This window comes from Lampetra planeri, chromosome 15 (assembly GCF_965212315.1).
Source record: "Lampetra planeri chromosome 15, kcLamPlan1.2.h2, whole genome shotgun sequence".
Lineage (NCBI taxonomy): Eukaryota > Metazoa > Chordata > Hyperoartia > Petromyzontiformes > Petromyzontidae > Lampetra > Lampetra planeri.
Window position 1 is genome coordinate 13,041,148 of NC_136121.1, and position 18,865 is coordinate 13,060,012.

At 52.7% G+C, this 18,865-nt stretch overlaps 1 protein-coding gene across 2 annotated transcripts in view; it reads left to right on the top strand.

The window, feature by feature from the left end:
• Nucleotides 1-1,891: 1,891 nt before the first annotated feature.
• Nucleotides 1,892-18,865, top strand: part of LOC144722759 (RNA-binding protein 47-like) — a 49,774-nt gene continuing 32,800 nt past the window's right edge. The window contains exons 1-2 of one of the 2 annotated variants that reach the window (XM_078601147.1): nucleotides 1,892-1,997; nucleotides 2,180-2,256. The gene's annotated coding sequence lies outside the window, so the exon portion shown is untranslated. Of the gene's footprint in view, nucleotides 1,998-2,179; nucleotides 2,257-13,166; nucleotides 13,552-18,865 lie in introns of those variants that run through there. The other variant, XM_078601148.1, reaches the window with a different exon arrangement.

Consider the following 18,865-nt stretch of genomic DNA (forward strand, 5'->3'; position numbering starts at 1 on the left):
CAATGAAGCAAGGAAAGGTAAAAAAGAAAAAACAGAGCAATGTAATACAATCCACTATTTGACATTATTGTTTTCAAATTTAGATTTTTTTCTGGGGGGGGGGGGCCTAGACCCCGTAGAAAATTTGGTCCTCCCCAATGTTGACTCCATGGCTACGGCCTTGGTCGACTGACTGACGCATCAGCACTCGGCTACAGCCACCTTGCACGCGGTGTCACCTGAGATGATGATAAGACCCGAGGACACAGCGTGAGCACTCCCTCCCGCCCTGACCACCAAATGAGAGCTGGCGTTGTGAGAAGGCGCTGCTGGTTTCCATGTTTACAAGCTCCTTATCTCGCCTCTGCCAAGAGGGCAAAAAAACAAACGCTGGACAAACTCGCACAAAGCTGAGCGCGTGAGGCTGGATTTTTTTTTCTTTCTCACAAACACCATTGTCCCCATGTCACATTCAGCAGGATTTTTTTTGTTGATGGAGAGGCAGGAGAGACGAGGAGTGGAAGGGGGGTCTGGAAGGGGATGGTGGGGGGCGATAGACATCAGGGAGCTGATTGGGGGGAACAATGCAGAGCTGCGGGGGTGACATGAAACAGACAGGAACCAGGAAGCAATGTTCTCGAGATGGATACAAAATAATGGTTCGGTCAGTGAAGTTGCTGTGCGCGTTGACAGATGCCGAGTTGCGGGGATGTGATTGCCATTAGGCGATAGAATTCACAGGCTCCGTTCCCGCGTGAGTTTCCTCTTTACTTGCTGAGTTCATAAGTTGTCGACGTCACAGTTGCAATCATCATCATCATCGTCGGCGTTCATTAGTATCACGAGAAAAAAAAGTATTTACTCATTGTAGGCGCCTTTAGGTGAATCAAGTTTATAATCAGTTTCAATCTCCACGAATGCCCTCTTAGGCTTCCTCCCTTGCTTGGTTGGCCCGTGGGTACAACATACACAAAGGCGTAAAAAACACGAGATAACATTATACGCAGAAAGAATGAACGAATCGCTGGAATAGCAATAATCTGGAATGCAAAGTCTATCTCGCCACAACAGTGCCAGAGTAATTGTGCAATACGTTCTGTTTCACGATAACTCTTGGACAAAAGTAGCGCGCAGCAGCGTTCCAATGATTACAAAACATTCATTGTTTAAAGCGTCCCGATTTTTTTCATCAAATCTTTTTTTATATATATAAAATGTCAAAAAACTAAACAAAATCCACGAGTTTAAGACGAAGAAAAATATAATATCACTGGAACATGTTTTAATAAAGCAGAACCATTTGCGCTGTGACCCTGTCCTCACCGCACACATTAATTGCATCTCTCGTGCGTTTATTTTTTCCAGGACCCCATCAGGTCCCTGGCTCAGCATCTGTCTGTCGTCGGCTAAGGAATGTGTTCCTCCAGACCGCGCGTGATGTGCGTGATAGACTTTATTTGGGGGGGGGGGGTATAGGTGGTGGGGGGGGGGCATTTTCTTTGGAGCCGAGTTGTGCCAGGGAAGGAGGGATGATGGAGAGTGGCTTTGTTGGGCGGTAGTGGGGTGGGGGGGGGGCGGAGACTGGGGGGCGGTGGAGGGGGGGTCCGCTCGTGCCATTGCCGCCACCGCCTCTACGTTTCGTTGTGGGCTGGTCCCAGCCTGCTGATCTTTACGGTTTTTGTAGTGCTTTTGTTTGCTTTTTAATTAAGTCCCGGAGGTCACCGTGGGGTCGAATCCTTACTCTTGACTTGCCATTGGTGTGATTTCTGCTGGGGTGCGATTTGGCGTTGGGGCTTGGGAGCGAGAGAGAGAGAGGGGAGGAGGAGGAGGAAGGAGGAGGTGGTAGCGGTGGTGGTGGGCAGGATGGAGGGCGCGGAGGGGAGGGGAAGGGCGGGGAGGATTTTTCGCAACTCCGACAGCGCCAGTAGCTGGGGACCGGCCATCGTCGTCGGCACAAGTTCACTCGGCTCGCCGCGTCGTCTGGCTCGCGAGCGCCCACGGTTGTACCCACAGCCCAGGTGTGAGAGCAGCCACCCCCTCCCGTCCAGAGAATCCGAGCATTTGATCGCGCGCGGATCACGGGAGAAGCGACGCAGATACATTTAACGGCGCAGGAATGCAAAATCAATCGAACATCGTCGGGCTGAGTTGTAAGGGAGAGAAGCCTGCTTGATTTGCATATTTTGTGATTTTAATTCAGGTGGTGTGGCCGACGGAAAGCGGATCCAACCAAGTTGGCTCGGAGGCAGACCCAAGTGGCAGCAAACTCGAGTGCAGGTGAGACACGGAGGCTTGCGTCTCCCGCGGGCGTGAGTCTGCATCTTTTAAAATCATTAGTATCCCGAATTATTCCAAAATTCTGCCGGCCGCGCATGCATATTGGATGACGCGATGACATTCGAAATCTATTCATGCCCTCACCATATGTGTGCAAACACAGTGTGTAATAATGCGCTGTTGTTTTTTGTTCGGAGGGGATTATACAGTGGGTATGGATAATAATGAAACTATTATTCATTTAATCTTCGCTGATTGAACCAGAATGATTTGACATTTCCGCAGAAGGGCCTTTCGGGGTTGATGGTGTTTGCGGGTTGCAAGGCGAGTTAGCGTGTCATTAGCTTGGCGTAGGTCTGTCTCTGAGTGCCGTGGTGTTTGCGAAACAGGCTGTGTGCATCGTGCGTCAAAGTTCGGGTTGGGAACGCAGTCCCGGCATTTTTAATGCAAAGTGATTAACGTATTATGGGGCTCGGCGTGGAAGCTTAAACCCCACTGAAAGCAAATCTTTTTAGAGTTAAACCTTTTGTACGGCTTACTTAAGCTTGAGAGTGCGCACATGATTTACGTAGGTCTTGGTTTATTTTATAGCAAACATTACTTTTTAAATGATCACCTTTTACTTAATCTGCGTCCTAATTAGACAGTAAATGCAGTTTAAGTAACGAGTAACCGCTTGGGAAAAACATATACTGAAATGAAGAACATGTAGTCAGACGGTCCTGCGTGGGTTTTGTCGTTTGTAGTATTTCGTCACACGCCGATTATTCAATTTGTTTTGGTCAGGCGAAGTCACAAGGCCCCCTCGTCCAGGCGAGCCAATGGGCCGCCTGTGCTGACGGGAGTCATGTGAGCTCCGCGATGACACTAGGGGGCGGCAGGTGACCTCTGCAGACGAGGGGAAGGGGGGGCGGCTTGCGGTGCATGGCTGCAGCCAGGAGCGTGGGCTGCTGGGGGGAGTGGGTTTTGGCCGTGTGGCTGGGCCCTCCTCCCAACCCTCCCCGTGCCGTCCAAGGCCAGATCGTCAGACGCGTTATGGAATGTGTTGGACTTGGCTTTTTTTTGCGGTATTTTATTGAACACATTAAAATGGTTGGGTACAAATATCCGAACAATGCACTCGGTTTAAACTCGTCATCAGTAGCGGTCGGTGTTAAATATGTATTTCTTTTTATATGGCCGGCGAGCTCAGAGGTCAGAGCGCTGAGCCGATACGGCTGAGAGCCTGGGTATGAATCCAGAGCCGGGTTATCTCGTCTCGCGAGTTGACGGTCTCGGCCTGGTCATCAAAGGGTGCTCACAAAACAGGCCATTCACATAAACGTGGTACGGCGCCAACTAGAGCTAATTTCCCAGCTCTGAGACTTCAAAATATAAATTTGACTGTCCTGCCAGCAATCATCACTCTCTGTCGAAGGGCGGGTGGGCAAGCACTCCCCCACCCACCCCCTACGTTGATTTAGCAAGAGGCCACGTGCAGGGATCTCAAAGGTAGCTCTGTGGTACACATTTCCGTGGACCATTTTCTAATACTGTAGTACAAAGGTTGTTCCACTGCTCTGTCAGAGATCCGAATGGATACTTTGTATCGTAACGTCACATCGATAGTACAATACAATTGGCCGAAAAATCTACGCATTTTTAAGAAGCATGAATCGGTTATTAATGTAAATACGAATTGTCCTTGTGTTTTAATTCCTGGTTGTTTGGGGTCGCTATTTTATAGAGCGCGCTACCTACCGTACGCGGGCCGCCGAGTGAGACCACTTATGAGCCACGCACGAGACGACAAAACTGTCGCACGCACGGCGACTTTTCCTTGCACAATCCGGCAGAACCTGTCCCTGCCACAGTGCGGGAGCCAAAGGCCGCGTGTTTGTTATATATATATTAACAATAAAGTACAAAGCGATAAGTTAAACCAACCAAACGGGATTGCTTGCGGAGTGCTCCCGATTTGCATTCCCTTTCAGACGTGCGCGTGAACTGAAGAGATTGCCCAGCTACTGGTGGTTGGTGGTGGTTGGTGGTGGTGGTGAGGGTGGTGGCGCTCGTGTTGACGGGGGGGTGGGTTGTGTGTACACACGGTGGTGATTGGGGGGGGGGGTTAGAGGGGGGTGCGTTAGAGGGGGGGGTCGTTGGGAGGGGGGCGTTAGAGGGGGGGGCATTGGGGGGGGCGTTAGAGGGGGGGCGTTAGAGGGGGGGGGGGGCTAGAGGGGGGGGATTGCGAGGGGGGGCAGTAGAGGGGAGGTGGGCGTTAGAGGAAGGGCGTTAGAGGGGGGGGCATTAGGGGGGTAGAGGGGGGGGGTTGCGAGGTGGGGCGTTAGAGGAGGGGGGGGGCGCTAGAGGGGAGGGGACGTTGGGTGGGGCGTTAGAGCGGGGGGAGAGGCGGCGTCTTTGGAAGGTGATCCTCCGCTTGTGTTCGTGTGCTCGCCCCGCCGTGGAGATGCCCTCAATGGGAGAGTGGCGCAAGCACGGCCTGGCAACGGCAACGCCGCCGCCGTCACCGCCGCCGTCTCCACCGCTGTCGTTGTCCGGGGCGTTTGTCCCGGGGCCCCATCGGTGGCTGTGTCTGTAGCCGATGGCAGCTTTTTGTTGTTGTTGTTGTTGCTACAATGGGACAGTCACAGGGCCATCGAGATATGGCACGGACCGTCACCCGGGTCGCCACCTGGATGGTCCTTTTCTTGAGGTCGCTGTCCGAGAAAACATTTAAGTCTTCCTGGAATATTACAGAGTAATCACACCAAGGCTGTAAATATAATAATATATATTGAGGGGGACACACATCCCCCCCCCCCAATATTCAAATATGCTCAAAATGTCCCCCCCCCATATATTGCTATAAAATAGATTTCTGTTTATATAATTGTGGTTATGGTTGTACTGTATTACTCCCTAATCTCTGCCATTACATACAATGAAACAAGAAAAGGTAAAAAAGAAAAAACAGCGCAATGGAATACAATACACTATTAGACATTATTGTAAAAAATAAAATAAAAAGTCCATCCTATATGTTCGTGAATTTTTATTTTATTTTAGGCAGGAATCTACAGTAAATTCGTTTTCAAATGTAATTTTTTTTTTGGGGGGGGGGGACCCTCAGACCCCCTGGAAGATTTGGTCCCCCCCAATGTTGACTCCATGGCTACGGCCTTGCATCATACACACATCACTCAAGACGACGCACTGTTACTTGCCTCACCCCTCTGTGAGCACCGGTGAGATGTTCGTCTTTCCGCGCTACGTCCTGGATGTTGCAGCCTCAGCGGTGGCAACCCCTGACCTTTCATACCCAAGTCAGCCGGCTGGCACGGTGGTTAGCAAACGTGCTTCGTAATTGACTCAGCCCCATATCCCTCCCCGATCAATGGGAGTTTCACTTTACGGGACATCCATATCTGGCTGTCCTATATACACACAAACACCCCTACCCACATCCTTACCCACACGTCATCACCGATTGGAATTTATATTTTCCTCCATTGGCTGCGGTCTGCAAGCAGCGATGGGAGCTGCCCGATGCTCCTTTTGCTTCTTTGAGTACTTGTAACGGGGAGGGATCGTGGAGGGAATTCAACAAACGAATCGACGCCACGGTGTAGAGATGTTAACTACCTGGCCTGGCATACAGGAGGTCGTGATTTAGATCCCGACTCTGGCCGCTGTATATTTGGAGTTTGCGTGTTCTCCCCGTGGTCGCAAGGAATTCCCTCTGGGTCCTCCGGGTTTTCCCTCGCACATTGAGAAACACGCTTTTAGAGTATTTGGCTGCGAAATATGTCCACGCGATAATAAGCCCACTTCATTGTGGTCAAGTCGCTTCTAAAAAAGAGCGATGTAGCTCAGTGAGCCTTACCTGGTAGAATAAAAATTGTTAAATAGCAAGGGGCCGTCCATAAATGACGCCACGCACCTGGGGGGGGGGGGGGGTCAGACATTTGTGACGATGTGTGACGAGGAGGAGGGGGGGTTTGAGAAATGTGACATCACATAAAAATGCGCAACTTTAAATAAATATAGACAACACGTTCTACTTAATTAAATAGACTTTTTGAGAAACGTTTTCCCCTACAACATCAGAGTGCAGCGCCACATTAAATACGCACTACAATGACAATAGTTTAAAGCGATTTGAAGCATGTTTTATATTTTGGGGGGGGGGGAGCTTTGTGACGTCATATTTGAGGGGGGGGGTCTGACTTTTTGTGACGCCGTGTGACGAAGGGGGGGGGGGGGTAAAAAATCGTCCAAAATCGCGTGACGTCATTTATGGACGGCCCCTAAATCTAATTGTTGCATCGTGGGATCATAAGGGAAGGGGATGGGAGATCTTCATTCAACCGCGGATTGACCAATGAACGGTCATGGACTATTAATGTAATGTGTGCTGGCGACATGATCTGTCGTTACTGGTTCATGAATATGGGGCAATACAAGAAGAGTGGTCTCTGAATTCAGCTGGTCAGCTGTCTCCAGCAGTAATACAGGTTCTGCGTCGAGTGCTAAGCAGGCACCGCTGAGACCCTGGAGTCGAACCGAGGTTCCATCCACCCGTGGTCAGCCCGTGGTCCAACCGGGTATCCAACCCGTAACAATTTTATTTGGGTCTTTCGGTAAAGTGACGTAGATAGGTTCAAACATAATTATACCCCAAAGAATATGAATTCCTGCAGTCACGAAAGCTTTAAGTCAAAACCCGTAACAAGTTCACTGTTTCAGCACGATCACCAATCACTGCAAACTCCATCTCTGAAGGGGGGGGGGGGGAGATTATAATAATTATAAATAAAAAGGTTGATTGCTCCTAGCAGGCGATGCGAGGGGTTGTACAACCACAGTGTGGCTAAGAGGCAATTGAAGACATCTCGAGGAGTATTTCTGTAAAGTCATCTCAGCGAAGTCCGCACGTGTCCTGCCAGGCCTGCGGAATGGAAATGTCTCCATGTTGTGACGATGCAGGCAGGGCAGGTGCAATACGAACGAGAGAGAGAGAGAGGATGCAAACACGCGAAAAAATAGCTTTACTATTTTGTTTACAGTTGAGCAGGCACAGTTTAGCGTTCAACACATGTACTGTATAAGCCTGGCATGCAGGCTGTGATGCCAACAGGACCTATTTCCTCGTCTGTAAGCGAAGTCGTGCATTGCGGTCTTTTACTTTCGAGCAGGTGATTGCATTTTGGTATCACTTCCTGACTAGATCGTCGCAATCATCATCAACCATGATCGGTCCACTGCTAGATGTAGGCCTCTCCAAGTAGTGGCCCTCTCCCAGGGCTTCCGCGGTGTTGGGTGACCCACCTCGCCAGGCCCCCTCGCGGCCACCACTCGCGGCCACCACTCGCGGCCACCACTCGTGGCCACCACTCGCGGCCACCACTCGCGGCCGCCACTCGCGGCCACCACTCGTGGCCGCCACTCGCGGCCGCCACTCGCGGCCACCACTCGTGGCCACCACTCGCGGCCGCCACTCGCGGCCGCCACTCGCGGCCACCACTCGCGGCCACCACTCGCGGCCGCCACTCGCGGCCACCACTCGTGGCCACCACTCGCGGCCGCCACTCGTGGCCGCCACTCGCGGCCACCACTCGCGGCCACCACTCGTGGCCGCCACTCGTGGCCGCCACTCGCGGCCACCACTCGTGGCCACCACTCGCGGCCGCCACTCGTGGCCGCCACTCGTGGCCGCCACTCGTGGCCGCCACTCGTGGCCACCACTCGTGGCCACCACTCGTGGCCGCCACTCGTGGCCACCACGTGCCAGCGGGACAAGAAGCCACCGGCTCGGGCAGAGCCCAGCCCGGAGTGGAGCACTCCGGCGGCGTCTCGGTTGCCCGACTCGTTCCCGCAAAAAGAGATGCGATCCAACACCACCACCACAACCACTAACAACAGCCAACAACATTCTTTGTTCTGCTCACATCCTCATGACTAACGCGGATATGGCCACTCGGCGCGTTGGGCCATTGGGGGGGGGGGGGGGGGTCCGCGCTCAGCAACGTCGATAAAAATCGACACCCAGCACCTTCGATTAGCACGGTTGGCTACGTACGGTGTGAAAGAATTTCAACATACACACGTACATAGACTCACACAGAGACACATAGACTCACACAGAGACACATAGACTCACACAGACACTCAGACTCACACAGAGACTCATAGACCCACACATAGACCCATAGACTCACACAGAGACCTAGACTCACACAGAGACCCATAGATTCACACAGAGACCCATAGACTCACACAGAGACTCATAGACTCACACAGAGACTCATAGACCCACACATAGACCCATAGACTCACACAGAGACACATAGACTCACACAGAGACCCATAGATTCACACAGAGACCCATAGACTCACACAGAGACTCATAGACTCACACAGAGACTCATAGACCCACACATAGACCCATAGACTCACACAGAGACACATAGACTCACACAGAGACCCATAGATTCACACAGAGACCCATAGACTCACACAGAGACCTAGACTCACACAGAGACCTAAAGACTCACACATAGACCCATAGACTCACACAGAGACCCATAGATTCACACAGAGACCCATAGACTCACACAGAGACCTAGACTCACACAGAGACCCAAAGACTCACACATAGACCCATAGACTCACACAGAGACCCATAGACTCACACAGAGACCCATAGACTCACACAGAGCCCACAGACACACACAGAGACCCATAGACTCACACAGAGACTCATAGACTCACACAGAGACTCATAGACCCACACAGAGACCCATAGACTCACAGAGAGACCCATAGACTCACACAGAGAGCCATAGACTCACACAGAGACCCATAGACTCACACAGAGACCCATAGACTCACACAGAGACCCATACAGTTGTTTTCCTCCCCCCACACCTCCGATTAGCACGGTTGGCTACGTACGGTGCGAAAGAAGTTAAAACACGCATACGTTGCAGTTGATATCGGCAATCGTCATGGCTGCACCCAAGTGCCCCGAAAGTGCCCATCATCATCGCGGGCGATAAAACGCGGGCCGTGTTTGTGCGTCGCTAAACTCGATTGGCGACGGCCGCGTTATTGAAACGAAGGAGGCGTTACAAGTTCGGGCTGAATCACCAAACCCTAAACGCGTGTAAAGGCTTGCGGGTGCTGGCCCCCTATTTGTGTACCTGCGTGCCTGGTGACACAATGTGGGTGGTGGTGAAGTGAGCGGAGTAGTTTTACCTGAATGTATTCAGGTGCCTGGAAGAGGAAGGGGGGTGCTGGATGAATGCCCCTTGCTCAATAGAGCACACACGGGCGTATTTGCATGCGAGCTCGTTACACAGACACACACGCACGCCCGTAGACAAACACACGTGGACTTGCACGCCCATCCATCTCCAACAGCCGTTGTCAAGTATTGGGGGCGGGGGGGGGCTAGCATCTTGGCGTGCGTAAAGTGTGAGCAGCTAGGAAGGACGCGTGAGCTGTGATTGGTATACCGAGCGCTGTCACCTGCCTCCCTCGTGCGGACTGCTTGCTGCTGCTGCTGCTACTGCTGCCTCTACGTTTGCGTTCCCGAAGCCAAAACGTGAGGCTCGGCCACTGCCAGTCGCTTCGTTGGCGCGGTGGTTTGTGCTGCTGCGACGGCGACGGAGGCGAAGCTCTCGTGAGTGCCGACACGGAAGACCGCGTCCACGAAAGGATCCGTTCAATTAGCTCCTCCCCACCCCCATCACCCCCACCACACCAAACAAAGACAAAGATCCCCCGGAGAGGCTTGTCTGATTGTTGGGGCAAGTGCTGTTGGCGAGCGCCTACGAAGGCCGGAACGGTACGCGAGGGGGTGGGCGGGCCAGCACCACGCCCGGCCGTCTTTATCTCCCCAGTGGCGATGCTTAGACACGGCACCAGGTACTCATTTGAGGCTGAGTCGACCTAGGGGAGGCCCAGCACCGGTTTCAGATAATCGTCACTGGGTGTTGGGCGTGAGCGGGAGTCGAACCCGTGTCGCCGGGATCGTAGAGCAGCGTAGCGCTCGCCGCTACGCTCCCCGCCACCCTCCCTCCCCTTCCCAGCGTCCTTGCCACCCATCCTCCCTGCCACCCTCCCTCCCTGTCCCAGCGTCCTTGCCACCCATCCTCCCTGCCACCCTCCCTCCCCTTCCCAGCGTCCTTGCCACCCACCCTCCCCGCCACCCTCCCTCCCCTTCCCAGCGTCCTTGCCACCCATCCTCCCTGCCACCCTCCCTCCCCTTCCCAGCGTCCTTGCCACCCACCCTCCCTGCCACCCACCCTCCCTGTCCCAGCGCCCCGTTACGACGCATCCCCTCGACCCACCTCCTCCTCCATCCTCGGGACGAGCCACCGACGCACACCGCACGCAGCGCACCCGCAGCGCCGATACCCGCAGCGTTCACAACGCAGCGCGCCGCACGCGTGCGGGCACAGGGGACGGATTCGATTCTGCGCGCCCGTCTGCCGCTGCTCCTTCGCCGTTGTTGATTGTAAAGGCGCATCAGCGAGTGATCACAGCGATTGCCCGCGAGGGCGGGCGGGAACGCGGGCGCCGATTTGAAAGGCCGCGGCCCAGGCGGTGGCGGTGGAGGAGGCGGTGTAGCCCGTGGCCCTGCTCGGCTCTTGGAAGCGCTGGGAGATCCTCGAGGGGGGCTTAACTCCTCTAAGGTATCCCAGCCTCTCTCCCGCGATGCCTTCGGGGATATCGTCGAAAGCGGCTGCGCCCATCGCTACCACCAGAAGCAGCGCTAAGTTAGTCGGCTTGTCTCTCTGTTTTTCGTGTTTAAAAACTAAAATAACCCCACCACGAGCAGCCGGTGGAACTTTCGTCGCGTCCTCGGCGGTACGCGGATTTCGTGTCGTCGTGCTCGCTCTCAGGCTAATCGGTTACAACGCCGTCAAGCGCTAAATGTTGGCGCGAGGGGTCCGCAATCTATGGGTGAGTTTCGAATATGTTTCTAGAACACATTGTCCTGCGGAGGGAGCTGGTAGGAACGTTGGATTGCTCGGTCAATGTCCAGGGTCAACGGCGGCGTGGTGTGTTCCGCAAATATGCCCGACTGTGAGGGCGGGCGCAAGCCGGCGTGAGTAGGTTAAACGTTGAGTTTTATAAGGGCACCACGGGGTGACCAGCCCCTCCCCACCCAGCCCCTCCCCACCCTCCCCTCCCCACCCAGCCCTTCCTTCCCCACACAGCCCCTCCCTGCACGACGGACACAATAATCCCCTGTGGGCTGCTGTAACCAGGAGGTTCCTACCGGTATATCTGTATTCCTGCATATGTGCATTATGAAAGGTAATCATCATTATAATCATAATAATATCCGCACCTGCGATTATCACGGTTGGCTACACACGGTGCGAAAGAAGTTCAACGTACACATTAATAGCAGGCCACACGTCCTTTGGACGTGACACTCCCTCCCTCCCTCTAGCCAGCGACCAAATTTAGCTATTTTATGATACTATAGCATGCGATATGAGAGTGTTACAGCACATTCTGTGCCTTTGTGTGGGATACACGGCCGAGCGGAGAGGGTGGCAGGGTGGAAGGCGTCGTGCCGTCAGCCCCACTCTCCCAATGGCCCAATTGGATTACCCTGCACACAGGAGTGTTCGTCATTTGCAAGGCCCCTTCAGTGCGGTCCCCAACGTGAGCGCCCCCCCCCCCGACAAAACACAAATGGTGGAGACACCCCCCTCACGCCCATCATCGCCATCGTGCTGCTGTCAACCCCCCAATGGTTTCAAACGCGTGGCGGCACTCACACGCTGACGATGTCTTATCGGCGAAAGTGGCAACCCCCTCTGAAAACGAATGAAGGGCGCTGCTGTAGATGGTAATCGTCGCCTCCATGCTGCAACCAACTTGGCAGGAGCCATCTGAAGGAAAGTCGATTAGCTTGCGCGTTTGTTTTTGTATTTGTTTGCATCTTTCTCCCGGCTCGTGCCCTCGCAGCGTGCTGTGCATTTGTATGTTGAATGAAAATATCGCTTTGGGGAAGAAAAAAAAAGAGATAACAGAGGAGCTTTAATGAGGCTTTCCTGTGTAAACAATATGTGTAACAATAACGGCATTGTCTACACTGTATTGTTTTAGACATTGCGTCTGGGCTACAATCACTTCCTTACCGAGTAATTTAAATGCCCTTCTGTTCTGGCAACCTGAGATGTACTGTATGGTGGTGAGGGGAGGGGGTGCAGTATAAATAATAATAATAATTCTGTAATAAATTCTGCTGGTAAAGTTTGAAGACTTAATTTCAGCCAGAGCTGTCCGGGGACTGAGCTATGAAAACTATTCCCCTCTGCCAGTGCGCGGTGGAGAATAATTCCATGATAATGTAATCCATGATGTTGTTGATGATGATGAGGATGTTGATGATGATGAGCGCCATTGAGCTTAGCAGGGACCTGATGCCACGTGCCACGCGCTCTGCCACTGCGGCATCTGCGGAATCTCGCGACAAAAATAAATATGTATTTCAGCCTAAAATGTTGAAATGTTTTTTTCTCTCTCTCTCTGTCTCACTTCTCTTCTTATCAAATTAGTCTCCGTAGACGAGACCGAAAAGACTGGTTTGGAGAGTTTTTCGTCGCACGGAAGGTTTACACATGCACGAAAAAAAAATCTTTCAAAGTGTCGGGGGCGGTGCAAAATGCATTCAACCTTTCCGCATCCTCCTCCTCCTCCTACTGCTGCTGCTGCTGCCAGCCCAAGGAACCGGTCCGGGGGAGGGGTGGTGGTGGTGGGGCGTTACGTAATTGATAACTCGAATCGGTCGAGTTTCATTCCTCCGGTCGCGTCGACTCTGTGCAGAGAAGTGACGCACGCCCCCTCCGCCCACCCACCTGTGCCGTCACCCGCCGCGGTATGTCACATGACAGCGGCACGCACACACACAGCGCGCGCACACACGCGCGCTGCGTGTGTCACGTTGGGTTCCCCCTGGCAACAGGCACACTTCCTCCTCGTCATTTTTTTTCTGCCTCCTCTCTCTCTCCTCTCTCTCTCTCCTCTCTCTCTCCGCTGACCCGCGCCACTGCAGCGACGTTCCCCGCTTGCGCTCCCGCCCCTCGGAGCTCGGCACGCAACTTCATCAGGGGCAGGTGGCAGCGGCGCAGAAGGCAGCGGGAAACGACAGCGCCGCATCTCTCGAATAGCTGTCGGGGTTGGCTTTCTTCTTTTTCTTCTTCTTCAAAAGGGGGGCCAAAGAGAAGGAGGCGAAAGGGTCCCGATCCGTTTCGACGGAACAGCGACAGCCCTCAGCGTGGTTCTCAAAAGGTTCGTCGCGTGGTCCGCGCGTGTGGCATTTACAGATACTTTGCGTGGCTCTGGCTGGTTTGGTGTGGAAACTCTTGAGGTCTAAAAGTCATTGAATGAAAATGTAACTTCCTCCTCACTGCCCTACTTTGCCTGAGTGCTCCATATCGATCGTGCCTTGTGTATTTTTTGTTAAACAAAAATCGTTCTCCTCTTGTTGGAGTTTTCCCCGTTTCTCGAAGCGGTGCTGTCCTGTTCGTTGCTCAAGTTAAACGAAGTAATTTTTTGTTGTTTTGCAAAGCCCCCCTTTACAAGTGTCGTGTGAACATTACGTTCTCGCCCATTCAAAGTACATATTTGATTAACGTATCATCTGCCCCTTAATAGCGTCCAAAAATACCACGGCTCTGACTGGTTTTTGTTTATCCACTTCACGGCTGACGACGGTTATCATCCCCGCGGCACTGGCTCACGTTCCTCCCATCAGCAGAACTTCTAACCCTCCTCCGCCTCCTCCTCCTCCTCCTGGCACTTGAGTCGACACGGGTTTGGCCCTCAACACGAGGATGGAGGGCGCGCAAATACCCGGGAGCGCCTGCCCCTGTCACGAGCCGAACGAGCGCAACTTTGCCCGCGTTGCATGTACAGACAGATCAACGTTTCAGTTTTGTTTGCGCAGTCCCTACTTCTCCTTTTCTTCCCTCTCACGTCCCTCTGTCTCCACGCAGTGTTACCGCTCGCAGCCGGATGGCTCACAATTCAGAACAAGACACTTTTATCGGCTTTCGCAACGACACCTGCTAGGGGAGAAACAGGAAAAGCAGCCCGGCCGATCAGCCGATGAAAGTTGGGAAAGGCCGTGAGTGGTGCCCTTCACGAGGACGCTGATGTGCGGGAGTAGCCTCAGAGACGAGCGTTCCGTGGGGCCACGCAAAAAGATCAGCCGTAAAAACATAACAGCTGCTCCCCATCCTTAGCCTGAGCGATGGCACCACAGGCCTGGTGTGTTGGGATATGAAGGCGGTCAAGGCAAAGGCGTAGCCCTGTGATTAAAAACTATTAAACTATCTCTATGTTAGATTTGAAGTTTTCGTGACTGCAGGCATCCATACTCTTTGGTTCTTTCGGTAAAGTCACGTGGGTATAAGATTTAATAAATTAAATCACGACGTTTCGATTGCAACATAAAAAAAAATGTTTGCAAAAAACATTTTTCTTGCTGTGGTTTTCCCACCTGATGATGATTGCTTGTGTTGCAATCGAAACGTCGTGATTTAATTTATTTTATTTTATACCTACGTGACTTTACCAAAAGAACCAAAGAGTAGTTCTATGTTGCCAGGAAAGACCCACTGAGCTATACGGCTCTTTTTCAGAAGTGACCTGGTCACAAATGATAACTCAACGAAGTGGCTTATCACGTGGAAATTTATAGCAGGAGACAAATGATGTTGATTCTAAACGTGGAGGGAAAAACCGGAGGACCACGTGAAAAATCCACGCGACCACGGGGAGAACGTGCAAACTCCAAATATACAGCAGCAGGCGTCAGGGTTAGGATCGAACCCACGACCTCCCGGATACTAGGCGAGGCTCTCACGCCACTTGGCGAAAGGGCCCCCATGAGAGGGGAGCTTTAAAGAAGGTAGTTTGACCGAATTTTGTTCGCCGGGCGGACATCTTTGAAGAAATTTGAGTACCCATACTTTACCCCACCATGCGGAAACACTTCCGATCGAATAACTAGGGTACCCATTTATACCGCTCGCTGGACAGAGTTGGCAGAGAGGGAGGATTTGACGACAAACGTGCCCCATTGTTCCAACTGCTGCGCCAGGAGATCTTGTCCTTACCCAGCAGAGAGGCGTCTGGCCTATGAACATCTGGCAGTTCACCAGCACTGAGTTTAGGCAACGCCTCATTCTGCTGATGAGACGCTGTCAGAACCGGTCCAGAGTTTTCCTTGCGCGTTGAACCAATGCTTCTAAGATTACGCACTCCCAGAAGGCCGCGGAGCTGATGGGATGTGTGTAAAAACGTAAGTTTACGTGTCTTTTTTAATGTGTAGGGACAGAAATGGGAACGAGGCGTGCTCTGTGATTATTTATTGTGGATCGCGAGTCCAGGGTGCTCACACTTACGGCACGGCAGCGTTCCCACTCGTGGGGGATGCAATTGGGTGGTAAAACTTCCCGAAGTAATAATGAACACGTGCACGTGTGTTGAACTTCTTTCGCGCCGTACGCAGCCGACCGCGCTAATCGGAGGTATTGGGGTACGCGCGACAGCGCCGATCACGACGCGCCACGGCCAAGCTGCTTTTCTCCAGAAAGATTTAATTTGTTTTGCCAAGGGTTTTCAAATCTGTCTTTACTGTGGAACCTTTGTACGAACACGACTTTATATTTAAATATATATATACGTAAACTCAAACTGACCCCCCCCCCCCCCACTCGTGATACAGCGCACGTCAAGTGCGGTAGTTGCGCTCCGACATGGCCCCACAGAGGGTTGCCACTTGTCCTGCCTTTCCTCGGATCATCTCTTCCTTTTTTATTTATACCGAACTCTACTGGGCAATCTGAAAATTTGTCCTGGGACATTAAAGGGTCCCTGTTTGTGTCAGCGGCGTGATAATGCGGTGGGCTATCCGGTGAAATATGTAAATATTACCAGGGCAATTAAAATCCACGGTTTTCGTCTATCGGGTAATATTAATGCACCGTTCCAGTCGAATCGTTGCCGTGTAGTTCCCCGCTCTCCTTCTGGTATCGTGACATACTATTCTTCTTCTTCTTACAATGATGTGTCCCGTTTTTTATTCCTGTACCTCAGAGATGGCGAGCACAGTCACGCGCTTCCAAAACGATCCTCCACTCTAGCTACGGCTGGTGGCTTTAAATTCACCTTTTGCCCGACGGGCACGGCGCTGATTTCTAGTTAAAATAGGAGAGGGCTGTTCTCAGCTGATATTTGTTTAAAGACGTCTCTCTGTTTCGTGCGTTACGCCATCGTTACTCTCGGCGGCGGGTCATGGAGGAGACGCTGGGCCCCCACGCAGGGAGGGGCTCAGGCGTCAGTGGGCACACGGAGTTCTCACTCTTCACGGTTTCCATGCGATGTTCACGCTGCCTCGGAGACCCTGAGATGGAACAGCTTTCTGATCGAGCCGTCCCGACCCTTATCGCTATTGGGACAGATAACACACGAAGCCGGGGCGGTGGCGGTTACACACGTGGCCTGTACTCCAGCACCGTGTAGGCAAGCGAGGGTCGGTGGATGGCACACACATGTCCTGAAACTCCCTTACGACGGGTGTCAAGGAGGAGCCGTACCCTGGCCTGCCAGAAGAAGGCGGTACAGCAAAAATGTGGACTCCACCTGTTCTGTCTGGATGGAAGAGAGCGATTCTTCCTCTCGCACATGAGATTTCACCGGGTGCGTCGGTTTCCTCTCACGCATGAACACTCATTAATCGGCCGATACCACCACAATATGCAGAGGATCCCAGAGCTTTGCACGTTTTTGGAGCCCCGTCATCGCGTGGCTGCCTTCAAGCTCGTCTGTGGTTCCTCCTCGCGCCTCTGAGTCGTTCTCTCTCTACGAGAGCGGGGAGCGAATACGGGGGGGCAGGGGGGGGCAGGGGCTTTACATTGCCCCGGTCAAGGTCACCTGACATGTGGTGAGGTCAGCGCATTGCGTAATCACTGTACTCACAGCGGTGGTGCCAACCCACCGAGAGCTTAAAGCAGAAATAGTTTTTCGAACGCATCACGTGACTACAAGCAGTGCACGCTTTGCAATCGCAGGTTGCGTGAAGCAATTAATTTACTTTACTAATTACGATTATTAATTGTGATGTTCAAATTATAAGCTGTTTTGTGTTTATTATAATCTAATTGTAAGTTTTGTTTCACCCCATAGGGGCCGTCCATAAATGACGTCACGCACCTGGGGGGGGGGGGGTCAGACATTTGTGACGATGTGTCACAAATGTCTGGGGGGGGGGGTTGAGAAATGTGACGTCAACTTTAAATAAATATAGACAACACGTTCTACTTAATAAAACATAATTTTTGATAAATGTTTTCTCCTACAACATCAGAGTGCAGCGCCACATTAATACGCACTACAATGACAATAGATTAAAGCGATTTGAAGCATGTTTTATTTCTGGGGGGGGGCAGAGCTTTGTGACGTCATATTTGAGGGGGGGTCTGACTTTTTGTGACGCCGTGTGACGGAGGGGGGGGGGGGTCAAAAATCGTCCAAAATCGCGTGACGTCATTTATGGACGGCCCCATATTTGTTCATCAATACCGGGCCCCACCTTAACATTCTCGGTGGCCCTTAAATGGATCGCTTCGTTTGTGACTATGAGCGCCGCCACCGTGCTGGACTCGTCTCGTGTTGCAAAACGCTTCGTTGACTTGTGGGGCTTTTCTCCACCAAGAGCGTGTATCGCCATGTCGGCCTCTTCTTACGTGACAGGGCACCCAGCGACTGAGCATTACATAAGCGGGGGGCGGGGGGGGTGAGGGTTCATCTGTAACGGCAGCTACGTCCCGTCCCCCCCCCTCAAGCGACGGCCTTTCTCTCGGCGTGTAACCTTCGGTGCCATTTCTGACACTGGCAAACGGCCCGCGCGGTGATGCGTCCGCTGTACTTGAGCACGCGTTTGCCATTCCGCGAAGACGACTGCGCAGCTGCGTGTGAAACCACCCGCGCCGAGTACGTGGAACCTGCCGACACGAACAAACAAACGAGGGTCGGCCCACGCAAGCCAACCGCGTGCCACCGCAAAAGCCACCGCAACATCACAATCGCCCCCCCCCCCCACAAAAAAAAATCTAATTACGAAACAGCACGCGAAGGGGCAGCATGGGGTTGGAGGGCACGCGGATAAGGGGGCAGGAAAACTGACGCCCGATTTCAGGCTTGATTGCTCGCGCCCCCGGTCTGTCCTTCAACAGCCGGGTAATTAAACTCCTGCTGTCACAGTTCCGTGGCTGGGGCGAGAGCATCCCCTCTGTCTCTGTAAAGGTGCAATTCCCAAGCAGGAAAAACCAGCCCTGGTGACGATCGCACGAGAGATTGCGGGAGATTGCGTCGCTCGCCAGTCCAGGCATCGCCCCGGCTGTTGTGTTTTTAAAAAAAATCACTGTAACATTCATTCATCAACATCGTCATCGTCAGCGGCCATGGTCAATCCATCGCTGGATGAAGACGTCCCGAATCCGCTACCATCTTTCAAGATCTTGCGATATCACAATGGCAATCATACTTTAATTTCACCTTTAGCATCATTCCCGCTAATAGCATCCCACAACGCTCT